At 34.5% G+C, this 19,702-nt stretch overlaps 1 long non-coding RNA gene across 10 annotated transcripts; it reads right to left on the reverse strand.

Annotated features, from left to right (window-relative positions):
- Positions 1 to 2,613: 2,613 nt before the first annotated feature.
- Positions 2,614 to 19,314, reverse strand: LOC142607305 (uncharacterized). Of its 10 annotated transcripts, none has more exons than XR_012839296.1 (8): positions 19,190 to 19,314; positions 18,402 to 18,464; positions 17,380 to 17,430; positions 14,587 to 14,654; positions 4,729 to 4,863; positions 3,679 to 3,715; positions 3,466 to 3,586; positions 2,614 to 2,996 (listed from the first exon to the last, which is right to left on the reverse strand). It is a non-coding gene; the product is annotated as an uncharacterized LOC142607305 (long non-coding RNA). The 10 variants fall into 10 exon arrangements; XR_012839291.1 differs by having other exon boundaries at positions 14,587 to 14,688; XR_012839293.1 differs by having other exon boundaries at positions 14,587 to 14,692.
- Between the last annotated feature and the right edge of the window lie 388 nt (positions 19,315 to 19,702).

Raw genomic sequence — 19,702 nt, forward strand, 5'->3', positions numbered from 1 at the left:
GTTAAGTATTTTCATTTTTATCAAAGGTAAAGCACTAGTTTTATGTTCCAAAGTTTTAGGTTCGAGGGCTAGGAAATCTTTGGAAATTCAACCTCAATTAAATCATGGCCACTAAAATCAGTGTCTTTGTCTTACATTGACATTCGCTTTCCAAGATCTGTCAATAAGGGCATTCTGTAGACACTCGATTTTGCACCCATGAATTAATCAAGGAGAATTACTAGAGTGACCATCCATGTACCCCAAAAATTATGATTGCATTACATGCATGAATTTGTTCTTGCATTACATGCATTAATTCATTCATTGGATATCATAAAAATGATCTTGAGGTTCTAACGATCACGATGGTATGTCTGGTTTCCAAATCAGACCGTTGGATCGAAAGATATCGCATGATCAAGTTTGCACCGTCAACATGCATTGTATGGGGTGAAGCCAATCACGTGTGATTAATTGAAATTAATTTTGATTGGTTAATGATTAAAATTAATTAAATAAATTTTTCTAATTGGTTAAGTATTTTTCTTAAAGTGAGATTTGTTGCATGGGATTAAAACAAACTAATCACTAACCCATGCGATACACAAAGTAGTTTAATAAAATTACATATATGATTAGAGAATGAATAAAATAAAATAAAAATGCCTAATCTATTTAAATTCAACTGCATATTAAAGGGATATTATTCTCAGTAATATCATGCTTTATAAATCTATCAACAAAATTAACAAAATATATTATATACTGATGATGCGAAGAAAATCAATAAGCTGGATGCTTCGAACTTGAAAGGACTACTTGCTGTCTTAATGGTCTGAAAAAGAAAGAAAGACAATCAAAGGTGACCGGGGTTGCCGGCCAAAAACCCTCCGATAGCAAAGTTAGTTTTCTCTCTATAATTTCAGAGTTCTAACTTTTTAGGAAATGTAAAAACGTACATTTATTTAGTCTGAATGGGCGTTTATATAGAGTCCGTTTGGATAGAACTTATGTTGCTGAAACTGAAAACACTGTAGTAAAATAATTTTTAAATGTGTGAATAGTGCTGTGGGACCCATTTTTAATGAAAAAGTTGCTTGTGGGACCCATGAACAATGCATTTGTGCACTGTTCATTGCTGAAAAAGTCAATACATGCGGTTGGGTTAAAAAAAAAAACAAAAGCAAAAACGCGGACGTGGACGCACAAACGCGGATCCAAACGCCCTCATAGTGTCCTAAAGACAGTTATCAAACTTGTAACCTCCCTTGGATTTGAGGAGGTGTGAGGGTTCAGGGATAACTTCTTCAACTGTTTAGGAGTTACATTTTTCCTCACAAAACGGTCACTAGAAGTTATGTGTGTGATACGGAGTTGTTATATTTACTTAGGAATTTCTCCCCAAGTGTCAAGGGCTCATCCAGGAAACCTCCAGTTAGGCGCATCTTGCTTCCCAGTGAGGTCGTTCCCTTCTGGACGATCTCCCAGGACGAGGTTGATGGTTCTCTTTGGACGACATGGCATGGTTGTAAAACTTTGACCATGCAAAGCCTTGTCCACGCACCTTACTGAGTGGACGGCCTTATCCTAGACGAGATTCTTACAACCTTTGCCTGCCTAGTTTTGTCTTGGACGACTTCCATGGACAAAGCTGGAGTTGTATTTCTTTATACCCCATCATATACATTTACGCAATTAAATTTATAAAATCAATGAGGCTAAGTTAAAACTTCAAATAGTTAGGATGACTGCTATAACAACATATTCTATTCAGAAAGAAACATACCTGTTCCTTATGAAGAGAATGATACAAATATAAATATGAACAAAAAGAGGAGCTGTAGGCCATAAGAATAAAGAGATTCAAAATAATCTAAAATAATTATTAAAAAATCTAAAATATGTGAGTTTTAAAAAATTATAAGTATGTAGTTATAGCAAAATAAATAAATTATAAATTCTAATAGTCGCATATTAGAATTTAACTCTGTCGAAATCAACCAATTTGCATGTAGATCTCTTTTTCTTTTTTTTCTTTTTTTGCCAAAACAATATATGCCATGTTCACGACGTGAATAATGAAATATATTAATTTGGTGCTATTGTCTAGACTTAAAGAAGTAATAAAATTTAACAGAGCAAATAACAATTAATATGTATATTCATAATCAACTTTGAGAAAGTATAGATAAGCAGCCGAAGAAATTGAGAGGACCATTTTTAGAAGATGATTTATTTAATTTTTCTTCTATTTGAAATAGTTGACTTGTAGGCTCTTTTGATTACTGTAACCAAAAAAAAAAAAAAAAGCTATACCTTCTGCCAAGAGTTTAAAGTAAAAATTGTGTTCTTTGTTATAAGTAGCATTCATGTTCTCTTACTTATCTAATCAAAAGTTTCAAATGTGTGTACTTTAATACACCATTGAACTTAAAAGTGACTAACAATAATGCTAGCAGTGTGGATCCTGATTTGGCTAAATTTTGTTTCAAAGCTCGCAAAAAACAGAGAATTCCCCAAATAACGAAAACTTGAATGATAGACAACACAAACCAAATTTTAAAAATAGGTACAGGGAAACAAAACACAATTAGTGAAAACAGAAAATGCTCTAAACCACAAACTATATTGTTGAAACCAGTTTGAATTTCAAATGAGTAATTACAAAAGAATCAGTATGTAGATTTTCAATTTTCCTTTGTTTCTATATGTCTTTAGTACCAACCTTAATGACTCTTTTACAATTTTTTGCTATATATATAACTAAACTTAGTCATTGATAACATATCATTGATATACGGTTTACTTGTTGCAATATTTAACAAAAAAAAATCATTAAAAACAGTGACTATAATAAAACCAATGGAACTACTAAATACTTTTCTTAATAGGAATTGTTAGTCATATCATCTAGCTAACACTTCCATTTAAATTATCATGTCCAATCACCCTTTGAAATCTCACGGTTGCCTTTGCTTCTTGCCTAGTAGGATTGCACAAATTTATTATCCCACCTGCATCCATATTAAGACACATAGTAAACAAAAGCAAACATATAAAACACGTAATCTTCCATGTAGTTGTTTAATTCTCTAAACAAATGCCAAGTTAATTTTAGAGTCTCAAATTCAATTAGTAAACACTATGATACACACCTATTCCAAACTTAAACACGCAACCAATTCTACCAATACATGTAACCCTGCATAAATCATGTTTGTGTCCATAACTCACAACTTTCTTGGCCCTAAAACCCATCCCAACAATTTGCATTAAACAATCAGCGCCCAGAAAAATTATCTATTATTAGCAAAATTTTCCCATAATTTCTATCTAAAAGATGCTTCCACCATTACCATGTCTTTCCAAATAAGTTCTCACGCAATTTGTAGGCTTACTAATCACCAATTAGCTATCTGCATATATCATTGAATACTTTCAACCTAACAACTATGATAACGCATAAATCGTAAGAAATCCTACCTAATTATGCTGCTATTTGAGGGAGTACAGATAGACATAGATCTTGTGTGACTTCTATGGAGAACTTCTCTGCTAGAGTGCTAGCATTCTTCAAAATGGGCTTCCAAATTCTTACATGTGTCTGTAACATGAACATTGCTCTAAATAGGTGAGTAAACAAAGCATCATAAACAATAAACTATACGCAAAGTACATACAATATAGAAAACTAACCATAGCATCAAGATTGACCTCAATCCTGAATTCGAATCTGCCACAAACATCACTACCAGTTATTTTTCACAACAAAAGTTTCAAATTGAAAGCTTTAAAGGTCCAATGGAAGAACAAATTTTTTCAATTTTTTTATTTATTATAAAAAAGAAGAAAGTGGTACCAATTTAACAAGATATATCACTACTTGTAATTTGGAAAGCAAAAAATAACAAATTATAGTTTACTAACTCATTTATCCTAAAATTTTCAAACACATGCTAACAAATAGATATTGATATAAAATATTCACCCTGTAACATAACTTAATAAGTCTCAAACACACAACTTTATTAGCTTTAAATGAATTTGTCATAGTTGTATTTAAGCTATGGCTCAAGCAATAAGAGGCAGTAAATATTATTCCATAAAAAACTATTCTCTTCTTGTCTAATAATGTTTAGGAGGGTTGTCGCCTTGAATTCAACTAAATTCTCTCAATTCCATCAGTCACAACATAAATCTACAGCACTCAATTTTCATAGAGTATGAAATGTAAATATTTTGTACTCTAAGTGGCACAATAGATTCTGCACAATTACCTTGCCTAATCATATCAAAATATGCCCAAATGATCCAAAAGCCAAGATAGTATTTAAATTTAAAACTTTCACCTTTGACCATAACACTAATTGCCTTATAAATCAATTTGCTTTATTCAAATGAAAATCCCAAGTTAACAGAAAGCACAATCTTATAGTCGTTTGATTTAGATTTGGAAAGCATTTATTCTATTGCAATGATCATTATAACTTATTCAACAGATTTTAACACCTTTAAATTTAAAGCAACAAAATTAAACAACAATTAATTTGTATTTGTCAAATGACTGCACTACAACATTCAAGCTTTGACTACAGAATTTAATGGTGATCAAGGATAAACCATCTAAATCTAAGAAACAAAGCAAAAACCATTAAAAAAAAAAACACTAAAACACATAGGTCTGCCACCATACCCTAACCCAAATTCCTTTATCAACACAAAATCCTCCAATCTAAGCATGCTTACCATTAAAGAGTCCCACACATTTGAGGGAGACTATTAAACCAACACCAAAAAACCCTTTCAATTATATCTCCATCTTTTTTGCTTCTTGGTGTTGTAGATGTCTTCTATCATGCTCTCCTTTTCTCATCATTTAACCTTAATTAAAACCAATAACCCAAATAAATAAATAAATAAAAAATTAACCCAAAATAACAAAACCTAAATAATATTTAACACAAATTTTTGTTGTTAGCATCTTTTGTCAATAGGTCTCCATGGCAATATAAAATCTCTCAATATTAATCTGTTGACAAACTATGGAAAATATATTGAAACCATTATCAATAGTAGTTGTTTCACTTTGTAAATAGTTGACATCCACTCTGGTGGGTTCGCCTCATCGGCGTTGCGCGTCACCAGTAGGAGTGGCGGGGTGTACCGAGTCCCCTCCGGTGATGGTTTTCAGGCTGAGCTCTGACCGGAACAACATTTTCGGTTCCATTTCGCTGTCGGGTGGGTTGTTTTCTGAAGGTAAGAGGACAGGAGGTTCCATTTCGGTTCCATTTCTCGGTTCCATTTCTTGGTTCCATAACGAGAGGGGTCTCAACTTAGTGCCACAGTAGTTAGGACCTTTTCTCACTGACCTCTTTCTGGAGTTGGTGCGAGCTGGACCAAGGGGCTTGGGGGTAGTGGGTCAGGAGGTTAATTCTTCTTATAGTAAGGAATTCTGCCTTCCTGGGGAGGTTATGCTTGTGGAGGAAGCAGCTGTTTTTTCTGCAGGGGTTGGTGAAACAAATTTGTCAATTGCCTTTCCTCTGCAAATCTTTGATCCGAGTGTGTCGACAACCTTGGCAGAGTTGGAGGAGGTTGATGAGGTTTTAAGTATTGAGACTAATATAAATATTTCTGGGTGGGTGAAACACAGAATTCCTGGTTTTAGTAAATTGGTTGGGTTATCTATGACTCGACATGAGAAATTGTGCATTGCTCTCTTACAGAGGCTTGAATCAGAGATGGAGGCAGCCAATGTGTTACACAGGAAAGTAATGGGCAGCAAAAAGGTGGCTAAGTCCAAAAATAAGGGATGCAAAGAGCTGCAAAACTTGATATCTTCGGTGAATTATGACAGAAGATAGAGGGTGGTTTTGTGATGGTGTCTGTAGTTGGGGATATTTTAGTGTTTATGAAGATAAAAATGGTTTCGTGGAATGTTAGAGGTTTAAATGATCCTCAGAAACGTCTTGTGGTGAAGAACTTGTTGCGGGAGTGGAAGTGTGATGTTGTTTGTTTACAAGAGACAAAAATTGCTAGCATGAATAGACAACTGGTTTGTAGTTTGTGGGGCTGTCCATATGTGGACTGGGCTGTCTTGGAGGCTGATCGGACTGCTGGTGGTATTTTGCTTATGTGGGACAAAAGGGTTTTGGATAAGGTGGAGATTATGGTTGGTATATTCTCAGTGTCGGTAAAGTGGAAAGGGGTGGGGGATGGGTTTATTTGGGCTTGCTCAGGCGTTTATGGCCCAAATGAGAATGTTGAGAGGGGTCTCATGTGGGATGAGCTAGTGGGAGTTCAACAGTGTTGGAGGATTCCGTGGTGCTGCTTTGGGGACTTTAATATAGTTCGCTTTCCTAGCAAGCGTAGGGGCAAGACCCGTTTGTCCACGGCTATGGAAAAATTTTCTGAATTTGTTGAGGATCTTAACTTGGTTGATTTGCCTTTGGAAGCAGGTAGCTTTACTTGGTCCAGTGGTTCTGATCAACCAATGATGTCTAGGATTGACAGAACTTTGGTCACTCCAGATTGGGAGGATCATTTCCCAGATGTTACTCAAAAGGATTTTACCCCATACTGTCTCAGACCACAGTCCAATTCTCTTGGAGGCAGGGGCAATGGCAAGGGGGAAAAGCCCATTCAGATTTGAAAATATGTGGTTGAAGTCGGAGGGATGTGTGGATAGAGTTCAAACCTGGTGGAATCAACATTCCTTTGTAGGTACACCTAGTTTTGTGCTTGCGAAAAAATTAAAGGCTCTGAAACAGGACATTGTGCAATGGAATCACCGAGAGTTTGGCAATGTAGTGCGTCAAAAGAAGCAATTATGGGAGGAGTTGATAACATTAGACGCTAAGGAGGGGGATTTTGGTCTCTCCGATGGGGAGAAAGTTCATAGGGCTGGTTTGAGGTCCCAGGTGGAGCATCTTCTTTCTTTAGAAGAAATTTCCTGGAGACAAAAATCTAGGATGTTATGTATCAAGGAAGGGGATAATAACACCAAGTTTTTTCACAAATTGGCTAACTCCCATAGAAGGTCTAATCATCTAAGGACCTTGGAGGTGGATGGGGTGGTTTTTGAGGAGGCGTTCGAGGTAACTTATCAAGTTGTGCAATTTTATAAAAATTTGTACAAGGAGACTGAGGAGTGGAAGCCTTTTGTGGAGGGTTTGAAATTTGATCATATTGAGAATATGAAGAGGGTTTGGCTTGAAAGGAAGTTTGAGAGAGAGGAGATTCTTCAAGTTGTTAGGGATTTGGAAGGGGACAAAGTTCCAGGTCCGGATGGGTTTACTATGGCGTTCTATCATCATTGTTGGATGGTAGTGGAGAAAGATGTCCTAGCGGTCTTTGAAGAGTTTTTCCATCATTGCAAGTTTGAAAAATCTCTTAATGCGACCTTCATTGCTTTAATTCCTAAAAAGAATGATGCCTTCAATATTAGAAACTTTCGACCTATTAGTTTGGTGGGGAGTGTGTATAAAATCTTGGCTAAGGTCTTGGTAAATCGCTTGAGAGTGGTTTTAGATCAGTTAATTTTTGAGAATCAGAATAGCTTTGTGGGTGGGAGACAAATCCTTGACTTGGTTCTCATTGCGAATGAGTGTGTGGATAGTCGTGGGAAGAGTAAGGTTCCTGGAGTCATTTGTAAGCTCAATATGGAAAAAGCCTACGATCATGTGAATTGGGAGGCTTTGTTGTATCTGCTGAATAGGATGGGTTTTGGAGTGAAGTGGTGTAAGTGGATTCGTTCTTGTATATCCACAATTCAGTTCTCTGTTTTGATTAATGGGTCTCCAGCTGATTTCTTTGATAGCTCAAGGGGTTTAAGACAAGGAGATCTGCTATCTTCTATGCTGTTTTTGATCTTGATGGAGGTGTTTAGTAGGATGTTGAGAAGAATGTTGAGAAGAATGGAGGGAGCTGGCTTGATTCGTGGTTTTAATCTTGAAGGTAGGAGGGATGGTGGGGAACATGTTTCACATCTATTATTTGCAGATGATACTATCCTCTTTTGTGATGCAGATGTGGAGCAAATTCTTCATATTCGGTTGTTGCTCCTTAGTTTTCAGGTGGTAACAAGTTTGAAGGTCAATGTACATAAGAGCGAAATGGTTCCTATAGGGGAGGTTGGTGATGTGCTTGCTCTGGCTGATATCTTGGGCTGCAGAGTTGGATCTTTACCTATGTTGTATCTTGGCATGCCGCTGGGGGCTTCTCACAATTCTCCTTCAATTTGGAATACAATTTTGGAAAATATTAAGCGGAAATTATCTAGGTGGAAGAAGTTGTACCTGTCTAAGGGGGGTCGATTGATGTTACTCAAGAGTACGCTTTCTAGTCTTCCGACTTACTTTCTATCGTTATTCACAATTCCTACTCATGTGGCTAATAAAATTGAAAAGTTGCAAAGGGATTTCCTATGGGGAGATAGCAAGATTCATTTGGTAGGATGGAACAAAGTTTGTGCGCCTATAGTCAATGGTGGCTTAGGGATAAGGAAACTCACTACCTTTAATAAGGCTTTATTGGGGAAATGGTTGTGGCGGTTTGGAAAGGAAGAGGGTCGGTTATGGAGGCGGGTAGTAGCTTCAAAATATGGGGAAGATTGGGGGGGGGGGGGGGGATGGACCTCTAAGCTGGGTAGGGGAGCTCATGGGTGTGGTTTGTGGATAAGTATCCGCATGGGTTGGGAGGATTTCAGCAAAAATTGTTAGTTTGTGGTTGGGTTGGGGAATAGGGTGAGGTTTTGGCAGGATGGGTGGTATGGGGATCATCATTTTCAATTGGCTTTTCCAAGGCTGTATGGCATTGCCATTGATAAGGAGGCTTCTGTTGAAACTTCTTTGCATAGGCAGGGGGCGGAGGATAGAAGATTTTGGAATGTTCGTTTTAGCATATTTTTTAATGATTGGGAGATGGATGAAGGGCTGCAATTTCTTCGTATATTGGGTGCTATAACCCCTCCTATGGATGTTGGAGACCGGATGAGATGGAAATTGAAGCCTAATGGGGCTTTTGACATCCGGTCATACTATTACAAATTAAGAAATTCTCCTTCAACTACCTTTCCTTGGAAAGCTATTTGGAGAGTAAAGGCCCCTAGGCGAGTTTCTTTTTTTGTTTGGTGTGTAGCTTGGAATAAGATCCTAACGAGAGACAATCTGAGATTGAAGAGATTGGATTTTGTGGATTGGTGTATTATGTGCCGCCATTGTGGAGAGACGGTAAATCACTTACTTCTTCATTGTGAGGTGGCCTATCGGTTATGGAGCTTTGTTTTTATAACTTTTGGCTTGGCTTGGGTTATGCCTAGATCGATTCCAGACTTGCTTTTTGGATAGTGGAATTGTCTGGGGAAGCATTCGTCTCAGATCTGGAATTTAGTCCTGTTGTGCATCCAATGGTGTATTTGGAAGGAGCGGAATCGGAGGACTTTTGAGGATTTGGATAGCTCTAGTGATCAGTTGCTTGCTTCTTTTAGTGCAACTCTTTTTGATTGGTCTCGGGCGTGGGGACTCAGGTCTAGTGATTCCCTCCCTTCTTTTCTTTGCTCCCTTTTCCTATTGTAATTTCTTTGTTGTTTGGTTTTCTCTCTTGTTTCTCTTTGTTTTCTTCTTCTTGTAATTTCTGGGTTGCTCTGTGTTTTTCAGGCATAGAATAGCCTTTCGTATATATATCATTCTTACTTATCAAAAATAATAATAACCACTACTTGCTGGGGAAAAAAAACCCATAGCTTAAAGCCCTTTTTTTTTAATATTGCTTAAAGATATTTAAATTTCAAAAGTGGTGTTTCCCCAACTACCCAACACTATCGTTACATCCCACATTGAATTCCATTAAGTTAAAGATATATTTTTGCAATCCTACCAAGAAAATCAAAATACTCCCTGTTAGCAGAACAATTAACAACAATAAGAATCCAAGTTTCAACCAACTTAAACTTTAGGAAACTTGCATCAAATACCAATAGGTGTATTATTCTAACAAAAAGTCACATATCCAAGTCCAAAAATTTATTATAACCATCAGTAGCAACCCAAAGATAAGAAAAGAGACACACCTATTAAATTGGGCTATAAAAAAAAAAAACCAAACAACACCCAATTTGAACGGCCATGTAGAGAAGAAACATTTGATGATTGCTACAAAAAATCATGAGCTGAAGCTGAAAGTTCAATCCAAAAGTCCTCCATAAAACAGGAATAGAGTACGGAAAAAACAAATAGATGAAGTCTGACTTATCTCTAATTCCAACAATACGGTAACAATGCCATACAAACATATTTTGCAGCAACTTTAAATGAGAATGAATTTCATTGTTACAATATGGTAAGAAAAAAAAAAGATTTCAATTTCATTGAGACATTCAGTCAAACACTTAGGATTATGGGGAGGATTTTAACAAATAGACTTAAAATTTTTACCAAACCTTTAGTTTTCATTGATTCTAATATCTTTGGGACATTTTGTCAAACACTTAGGGTTGGCCTATTTTCACAAAGGATACCAATTCTTATATCATTCTCTCAACCATTATACCAGCAAAAACATGAGAAAGAGAGAATTACAGAGAGAATAAGCAAGAAAGCTGGTGAGGATATCGATTGGATTGCAAACATATATTATTAAATAGAATAATATAATTAAGAAATAAAAACTCACCTGGAGAGGATATAGATTTTGAATGAAGGGTATCGATTCATGGTGATGGGCTGGCCTTTCTTTACAAAGGAGATTGGAGGCAAGGAACGTGTATGTAGAGAGAGGCATGAAGGAAATTGTGTGCTTGAAGAAGGAGATGGGACTGTGTGAAGGAGGGCATTTGATGAGTTTGTGTTACCGTGTTTGCGTTTAAGGGGGAGAGTGTTTTTTTTTTTTAATCGGGTTTTGGTTTTGGGAAGAAGGAAATTTTTGGGTTTTTAGGCTTTTTAGCTTCTTTTTTTTTTTTTTAGCTGAAATTTGTGTGTTTTTTTTTCTTTTTAATAATGCCGGTTTTTTTTTTTAAGTCTTAGAAAAGTTTTTTTTATTTTATTTTTTAATATTGTGCTGACGTGTAAAATTGTGGGAGTTTCAGAAGTTTCGGTTTTATATATATAACTAGTCGCAAACTCGTGCGATGCACAGGAAAGCTATTGATAACTTCCCTAATATGAAAAAAATATCAATATCATGGTATAATTTATATACCAAACAAATAAAATCTAATAAAATCTATCACATGTAATGAGATATTATGATAACCAAGAGCTTGAGATCATATTTAAAAAATATATAATTGAAATAAGTACACTCCAATACAATTAATTACACAAATATAGTTGACTCCATACTCATTCATTCAAATATCTTTCATATATTATATTAATCATTCTTGATGTCCAAGATGTATCTAAATTCTAACATTGCCAGTAAACAAAGATGCTAGACCTTAATGGGATTGAAATGGCAACATAATGCCAATTTACACAATTGCTAAAATCATCACTTTCCACTATTAAGAGAGAGAGAGAGAGAGGTGGCTATTGTGATGCATCTCTTAAGAAGAATCTACCATTTACATTTCTTTTGATGTAAGCGACCCATAACAAAATAGATGTACCACGTTCAGAGCATGCAAAGGAGGCCACCTACCATTATTCTATCACCAAAGTGGAATTCGGCCGGTAGCTTCGAAAAGAATTTGATTTGCAAAGAAGGCCACTTACCATTATTCGGGTCTCTTTCAAAGACAGAAATCGGTCAAGAGCATTTATGAATATAATAAGTCTAGAGGATAATTCAGTGATATAACAATAGGGGAAGTGGCAGCATAAATAACATCTAAATGCATCTTATAGGGAGTAACAATTAGCATAGCTACTCCTTTTGGAATTTGGATCAAACATATCTTTGCAACTCTCCAAACCATTTTAAATCATAACCATATCATTGAAAAAATTATAACACTAGAGTTCATTGCTTTGTTAAATCTCTACCTAAAAAACTATCAACCAAAACCTATAAAGTAATCCACAATTGACAAATTAACAAATCAAAACTCACTCTTTTTTTGGATAGGTAATCAAAGATTTATTGCATAAAAAAGGATATCATGTTCACAACAGTGAACATTTTGAACATTAACAAAGTAAAACTCACAGTTTGCCAACGTATCTAAAAAACCCCTTCACAATGTCATCAAATATGAATCTAATGTCTATGCCCAATGGAGTGTATAAAAATTAGGGAGATGTTGTGGCAAAGGTAATCCCAGCCTATAAAGACTGTTAGTATCAGAGAGAAACAAAATCTTGCAAGCCTTCTATAAACTTGCCAAGGATCTTTGGTCTTAGGAGCTTTTTGTTATAAATTTTTACTTGTAGTTTGGTATTAACATCTTCCACTTAAGATCCCTTGATGTGATTGTATGTAATCATGGCAGGCACAAAATTGGCATCATTATATTGTTAACAATTTTGTGTTCAAACTATTCCACAGCAAGATTAAGCAAATGAAGAATTCAGAGGACAGAATCTTATGTGAGTAGACTTTAGCTAAAAGTTCCTGTTTCATATTAGTTTGTACATCCATGAGATAAATTTGTTATCATGCACAATGCAGATGAAGAGAGAAGACATTCTATCAAGGTTTCTGCAAGTGACAGAAACTGATCCAACATACTTAAGAGATATAATTCTTAACTTCATCATAGCTGGAAAAGACACAACAGCAACCACAATTGCTTGGTTTATTTACATGGTCTGCAAGCATCCTGCTGTGCAGTCGAAAATTGCAAAAGAAGTGAAGGAACCTACTGCATGTCTTTTCTTCATTATTTCCTCTTTAAGACCAACATGTGCCATGCGTGTGGTTCCAGAGTAATGGTTCACCAAAAATTTTCAATATCTAGAATCACAATATTCTTCCTTTTACTGCGAAGTAACACTGCATATTCATTGGTTGTTAACTAATAAGGACATGTACATTGCCACCATTAGTTTCCCAAATGTCTGAGAGCAGCTTCCTAGTAGGTTCCCACTTATTTGACATGATTCCCCCAAATGTAATTCTAAACCTTAAATTTCCTTGCTTACAGGATGCAAAGATATGCTTTTCTGATGATACTCTACCAGATGGATACAGTGTGAACAAAGGAGATATGGTGGCTTACCAACCTTATGCAATGGGTAGGATGATATTCATATGGGGTGATGACACTGAGGAATTCAGACCAGAGAGATGGCTCAATGAAGAAGGAATATTCCAGCCCGAGAGCCCTTTCAAGTTCACAGCTTTCCAGGTTAGTGTAGGGACATATTGCATTTCTACTTTTTCATGCTTTAGGCTTTAATTTTGGCGGCTAAAATTGAATTGTCTTTGAAGTAACGTAAACATGTAGCTGTACAAATTTATTGCAAAATTACATATATACACTTTTCCTTTGATTCAAAGTCACCTCTAGTGTAGAAAGTTAAAGTCTGTTGTCTTCTCGTTGGAGAAACCAAATTAAATTTCTACTGGTTTACAGGCAAGGCCACAAATTTGTGTAGGAAAGGAGTTTGCCTATAGGCAAATGAAGATCTTCTCAGCTGTCCTGTTAGGCTGTTTTGAGTTCAAAATGGCTAACGAAAATAGAACTGTCAATTACAGGACAATGATTAATCTTCACATAGATGGAGGTCTCGAAATTGGAGCCTTCCACAGGCGTGGAAAGTAGCATGGTATCTTATGAGTGTGGAAATAAATACCATCTGATATATATATAGATTCTTTTTATTCAAAATATTCATTGTTTAATGGCAATTCTCTGTTGCCAAAGTTCCTAAAAGGGAAAAGGTGTATTGTAATGTACAAAGAATGATGTACGACTTTTTATGTGATTATATATCCTATGATCAATGAGTCTAAGCTTGCCATTATAAATAAAGAACTGTACAAATTATCAAGGCGCTCTATTTCTAGAACAATTAGGTAAACAACCATTTCACTATATTCTTCCCCCAATTAACAGGTTGAGTGAAAATAAAAAACATATAGGTAACATCTCTTTTTGAATTAAATACCTTAGAAACAAAGATCTACCAAGCAGCTATCTAAATTTGAAAGCTTGAAACACCTGAAACTAAAACTCTTTTCAATTCTCAATGCATCTGTTTGGCTGCATTGAACTAAAACAGAATAACGCTGAATCACTGGCTTCAAATAATAATTCAACATCTATAGTTTTGCATGTAACTACAAATAATAAAAACAATCTTTTTATTTAAATCTTGCTTGATTAAAATTTTATATTTCTGAATAAGTGGTTACCCACTGAAACGATGTGGGTTTGAAAGAGTTAGACTAAGGTAAGACATTAGTCTTTATAGGCTGGGATTACCTTTGCCACAACATCAACAAAAACACACAAAAACCAGAATTTTTGTAGGCTGGGATTCCAAGACTGAGACTTAAAATACGGAATTCCAACAACAAAAACCTCTCTATCTAACCTCTCTATCTGACGTTTTAGGTGCCCAAATAATTATTCAATCAAACAAATGATTAAGCTAAGCTAAATCAGATGTGCTAAGAAACCTAGATAGCAAAATAAAGCAAAACTTGAAGGTAAAGCAAAACCTGTAGGATTGTTGTCAGATTTTGAAGGTTGGGAGGCTCTTCAATACATCTCCACTTTCTTACAAAACCTGTAGAATTTGATTTTCTATAATGAGTGTTTCCCTGACTTCAACAAAAAAGAATAGAGAGAAAAAGGGGTTAGGAATTGAAATCCCTAAATTGACACAAAAAAAACCTAATTAAAGACGAAATCCTTAAATTGACAAAAAAAAACCTAATTAAAGACAATAGGAAAAGAGTTCATTCATAGATTAATTGAGAGATAGCGAGAAAGAATAATCTGATATGGAGGCTGGGTCGGAGATTGAAAACATTGGCTCCCATGATTGTGCCCTTGCAAGCTTTCTGTGAAATAGCTTGGATCTGCATTTGAGAGAGTGTATAGGTTCTGCGTTTGCATGATTTGGTTTCAGAATTATATCGGGAAGAGTATTTGGTTTGAGAAAGGAGAGTATATATATTTAATAAAAAGAAATAAATCAGATTTAAAAATTAAAAAAAAAATACTGACGTGAAAAATTATGGAAAGGTAAAATCTTCGATTTTACATATGTATATATATATATATATATATATATATATATATATATATATACATATATATATATATATATATTGTGTCGAAAGGAGAGGCGTTGCGTTTGTGTGTTTTGGTTTCAGAATTATATCGGGAAGAGTATTTGGTTTGAGAAAGGAAAGTATATATATTTAATAAAAAGAAATAAATCAGATTTAAAAATTTTAAAAAAATGCTGACTTGGAAAATTGTGGAGAGGTCAAATCTTCGATTTTATATATATATATATATATATATATATATATATATATATATATATATATATATATATATATATATATTGTGTCGAAAGGAGAGGCGTTGCGTTTGCGTGTTTTGGTTTCAGAATTATATCGGGAAGAGTATTTGGTTTGAGAAATGAAAGTATATATATTTAATAAAAAGAAATAAATCAGATTTAAAAATTAAAAAAAAATGCTGACGTGGAAAATTGTGGAGAGATCAAATCTTCGGTTATATATATATATATATACACATATATATTGATTAATTGTTAACCCGTGCGATGCACCAGAAAGATATTGAAAAATAGATTTAATCTTTCTTTTATTCTATTATATGTCATGTAGATATAAGTGTGTTTAGGTCTGTTGATAGAGAGCAATCATTTAAACAATCGCAGCAAAAAATTTTCTATTAATAGTCAAATTTGGGTATACACAAATTATAGTTTCATGTAAAGTGTACATACACATGCTCTATACCTCTAAGGAAGGAAACATCACAAACCCTGTACATATGTGGGTTAGATTTAAAACAAACTACATATATTCCAAGTCTGATAAGCCAACTCAATGGTAGAAAAATGTTCTTTATAAAATTAGATAGTAACATATTTTACAAAAGGAGGCAATTCTTTGTAACTCTATCTTGCTGCTCATATTCTGCAGTATACAACAAAGTGATTTATCTATCTAGGTACAATGGGCAATAGCATTGGCTGTTCTTAAGCACAATTCAATGCTGACAAATGAGAGAGAAAAGAAAAAAAAAAAAAAGTTAACATAACATATACAATAAGTACCATTGTTCCAACCCTCCAAAACTCCATAAACAAAACCCTTTCCTAGCCCAAAAATACAAAAAGTTCCCTCCTTTCCCACAAATCCAAGAGGGCTGAGACCACCAACAACTCCCCACAGCAGTCAGACAAACCTCTCAAACAAACTCGAAGAAAGCATAACCAAAAACATATAAAGCTTCCTCCTTTTTCTTATTGAACCAAAAAACCCAGCAAAGGCAGTTCCTTTTCCCATTCACTCTCAAAAACCAACTGAACAAAATAGCAAGAACATATACAACAAAGCAAGCAGCAATGCATGGGAGCAAAAGTAAAAAAAGGTGATATGAACAAAAAGCAAGGCAAAGAAAAGAAAAGAGAAAGAAGCAGAGATGAATCAATAACATTTCCCCACTTCGTTCTTACTTTCTTTTGTTTCTTCTCTATATTAAACTATTGATGATTTAGGAAGTAATTTATGTGGGAAAACAAATCATGTCATATGAACACTATTTAGGAATTCTATCATACTCTTGTGAGAAGCCAATAACAAATCCGGAAAAGACTTCCAGTTTGAATTCTTTCAAACTCAGCTTTATTTGCCTCCTTCTAAAACAACCTTTCTAACAAAAACTTAGCAGTCTCAATTTTCAAGAGAGAAACGAATACTTATCCCAATGAAGAAAAAATTGGAAACAACTGGAGCTTCAGTTTCATAGGAGTATATTGTTCTCAACAAAAAATATTTTGCCAAAAAAAAAAAGGAATCCAAAATATTTTGAGGTTTATGTGATTTGTAACTGCTTGAAACCAAAACAATATGAGCCATACTATAGTATTTCCAACTACCATAGTGACTTGTTTTGTGGAAGGTACTTATTATTGCACCAAGCCCGACCTCTAAATCCTACCCTTACGTTCAATTATAAACTACATCTAATCCTAATTGGCTTTTATGTTTAGAATTATATGCAAAACTAAATCAATTAGGCTCCAGAAATAAATATATAAATTCTAATATAAAGTTAAAATTTTATAAAACAAACATGAATTCTAATATCAAACTCCAAATCAATTATATAACATGCAACAAAGAAACCCAAAAAAGAAAAAAAAAAGAAAAGAAAAGAAACTATAGTAGCTAAATATACAAATAAAATAGTAATTAAAAGACATTGACACGCAGAAATTAATATCTAAAACTAAAGAAGCATACCTTGCTCAAAAACTTTTTTATTTCGATAAGATCAAACCTGGCTCAGAAAACCTTAAATTAAAAGTACACAATTTAAATAGATTAGTAAACCCAATGGCCAAATAAAGAAAACAGGTAAGAGGGAAAATCCTAAAATTATATTAAAAACATCACTAATTATTTTAAAAACGCCAAGCGACAAAAAATGGCAACCCCCTAACTCAACAACATCTTTGCCAAAGAATGCATACTATGACACATCTCCAAACCTGCGATTTTTAAAAAATAACCTCCATATATAAGAAAGACATTTAATGAAATTAAGTATTCCCAATGAGAAAAATACACACACAGCCTTGCATGCTTATATACATATAGGGCAGGACAATAGTTAATCATAACCTCACTCTCAAGCCATTTTTGAATTCAAACATGTTCCAATTTTCTCTAACAAAATTAAAAATATTTTGCTAAAACCCACGTCATAAAACACAAATAAGTCATTCTATCCACTACAGTGACAAGTTGTGAATGCGGCATTATACAAAATATGAATGGTTTTGATTCATGGGCTACTAAACAGGCCTAAGAGATGTGCCTAATGAGGGAAACATGCAAAGAAGAATCCATTATCAGGTCTAATGTTATTTGCCTTAGTCAAATAGTTCGATAGTCAATAGATTCATAATTTCTCAACAACTAAAAGTAATGGCTTATAGGTATTTATCATGACCAACTCTAGAACATGACAGAGACTAATATTAAAAATTTACAACAAAAGGCTTGCATTTCTTCTCAGCGTCAAAACAAAGGTTATTGTTTCAAATTTGTTGTTAATATAACACCACGGTATCATCCAAACTCACTCAAGCCCCTAACAGGTGGATTTCACACAAGTTAGGAGAAGTGTTCAGTTGGTGAATGGTTTATATGTAGGCTCTATAAAGTTAGAGGAAGCACTAAACATCATATACCTGTATTTATAAAAAGCAAGGACTTCACATAGCTTGAAATACCAGAATTGTTATTTTCAAGAGAAATACCTGTTGGGGAATGAGTCGTGGGCAACTCATTCCCTTCGTGGCCTAAACAAAACCTGAAAACTCCTGAATAAAAATAAAAAATTAAGCTATAATCAAATTAAGTAATAGAACTTTGACTTAAACAATCAAATCAGGGAGGAGTAAAATAAAAATCAAATAATGATTCATAGATATAAAACCCAAATCGCCCAGATTATAAACCAACCAACCAAATCTTCATTAATTTTGACCCTTTTTTCAAGTAGAGAAACCCCCTGATAGGATTAAAATCAAAAGCACATTAAATTATCAAGTAGATTATAAAGTTAGCCTAAAAAAAACACAAAACCCCTTAGTAACAATCGGAAATTAAGCAAAAATTGAAATTAGTAAATATATCTTTGACTAAAAAATCAAAACAGGAAGGAGGAAAACAAAAATCAGATAATAAGTCATAGATTAAAACCCAAATTGCCCAACAAAAACAACGAAATTTCCCATTTTTTAATCAAATGAAAGCAAACCCAGATTATAAATCAATCAGGATTGCCCAAATTTTGATCGCATAAACACAATAAACCTAAAAACCCTAGAATATGAAATTAAGATCAAAGACCGAAAAACAGAAGCCAAATAGTAGAAAGATTCAAAGAGAGAGAGAGTAGAAACATTGTGGATTTGAAATATCTTTTCCCTTCGTGGCCTGTGTTTGCTCCACTACCTTCTTGTCTAATAACCCAGCTATCAAGCCATATAAATAAAAATAAAAAACAAAATAGAATAGAACAGAACATGAAACTGAAACTTACCAACAACAGTGTGGAACCGGAAGATGGAGGGAGATCGGTCTAACAGTAGTGAAGAGGCCTCCCTCAGGTTTCTCTCTCCAACAGTCTCTGCATCTTATTAGATTTCTCCAGTCTTTCACGATCACGTCCACGTCCACGTCCAGCCCTTTTTTTTTTCTTTTTTTTTTTTTCCAAGCGCATCCGTCACTGCTCATTGGTCATGAACCATAATTTTAGGCCAATGAACCGTATGTTTTGACATGAACAGTATTTTTATTCATTAAAAAATTATTTTGGTACAGTGTTTTTAGTTTTCAGTTTTCAGTAATAAGTTCTATCCAAACAGACCCTTAATATAGAGAAGCAGAGCATCGGGTTTAGGGTTTAGAAAAGTTTTTTTATTATTATTATTATTATATTGTGCTAACGTGGAAAATTGTGGAAGCTTCAAAAGCTTCGGTTTTATATATACTAGCTTATAGTCCATGCAAATGCACGGGATTTTTATAATTGTGCTAGTTGTTTGTTTATAGC

The sequence above is a fragment of the Castanea sativa genome, chromosome 8 (genome assembly GCF_040712315.1).
Source record: "Castanea sativa cultivar Marrone di Chiusa Pesio chromosome 8, ASM4071231v1".
In the NCBI taxonomy this organism is placed as follows: Eukaryota; Viridiplantae; Streptophyta; class Magnoliopsida; order Fagales; family Fagaceae; genus Castanea; species Castanea sativa.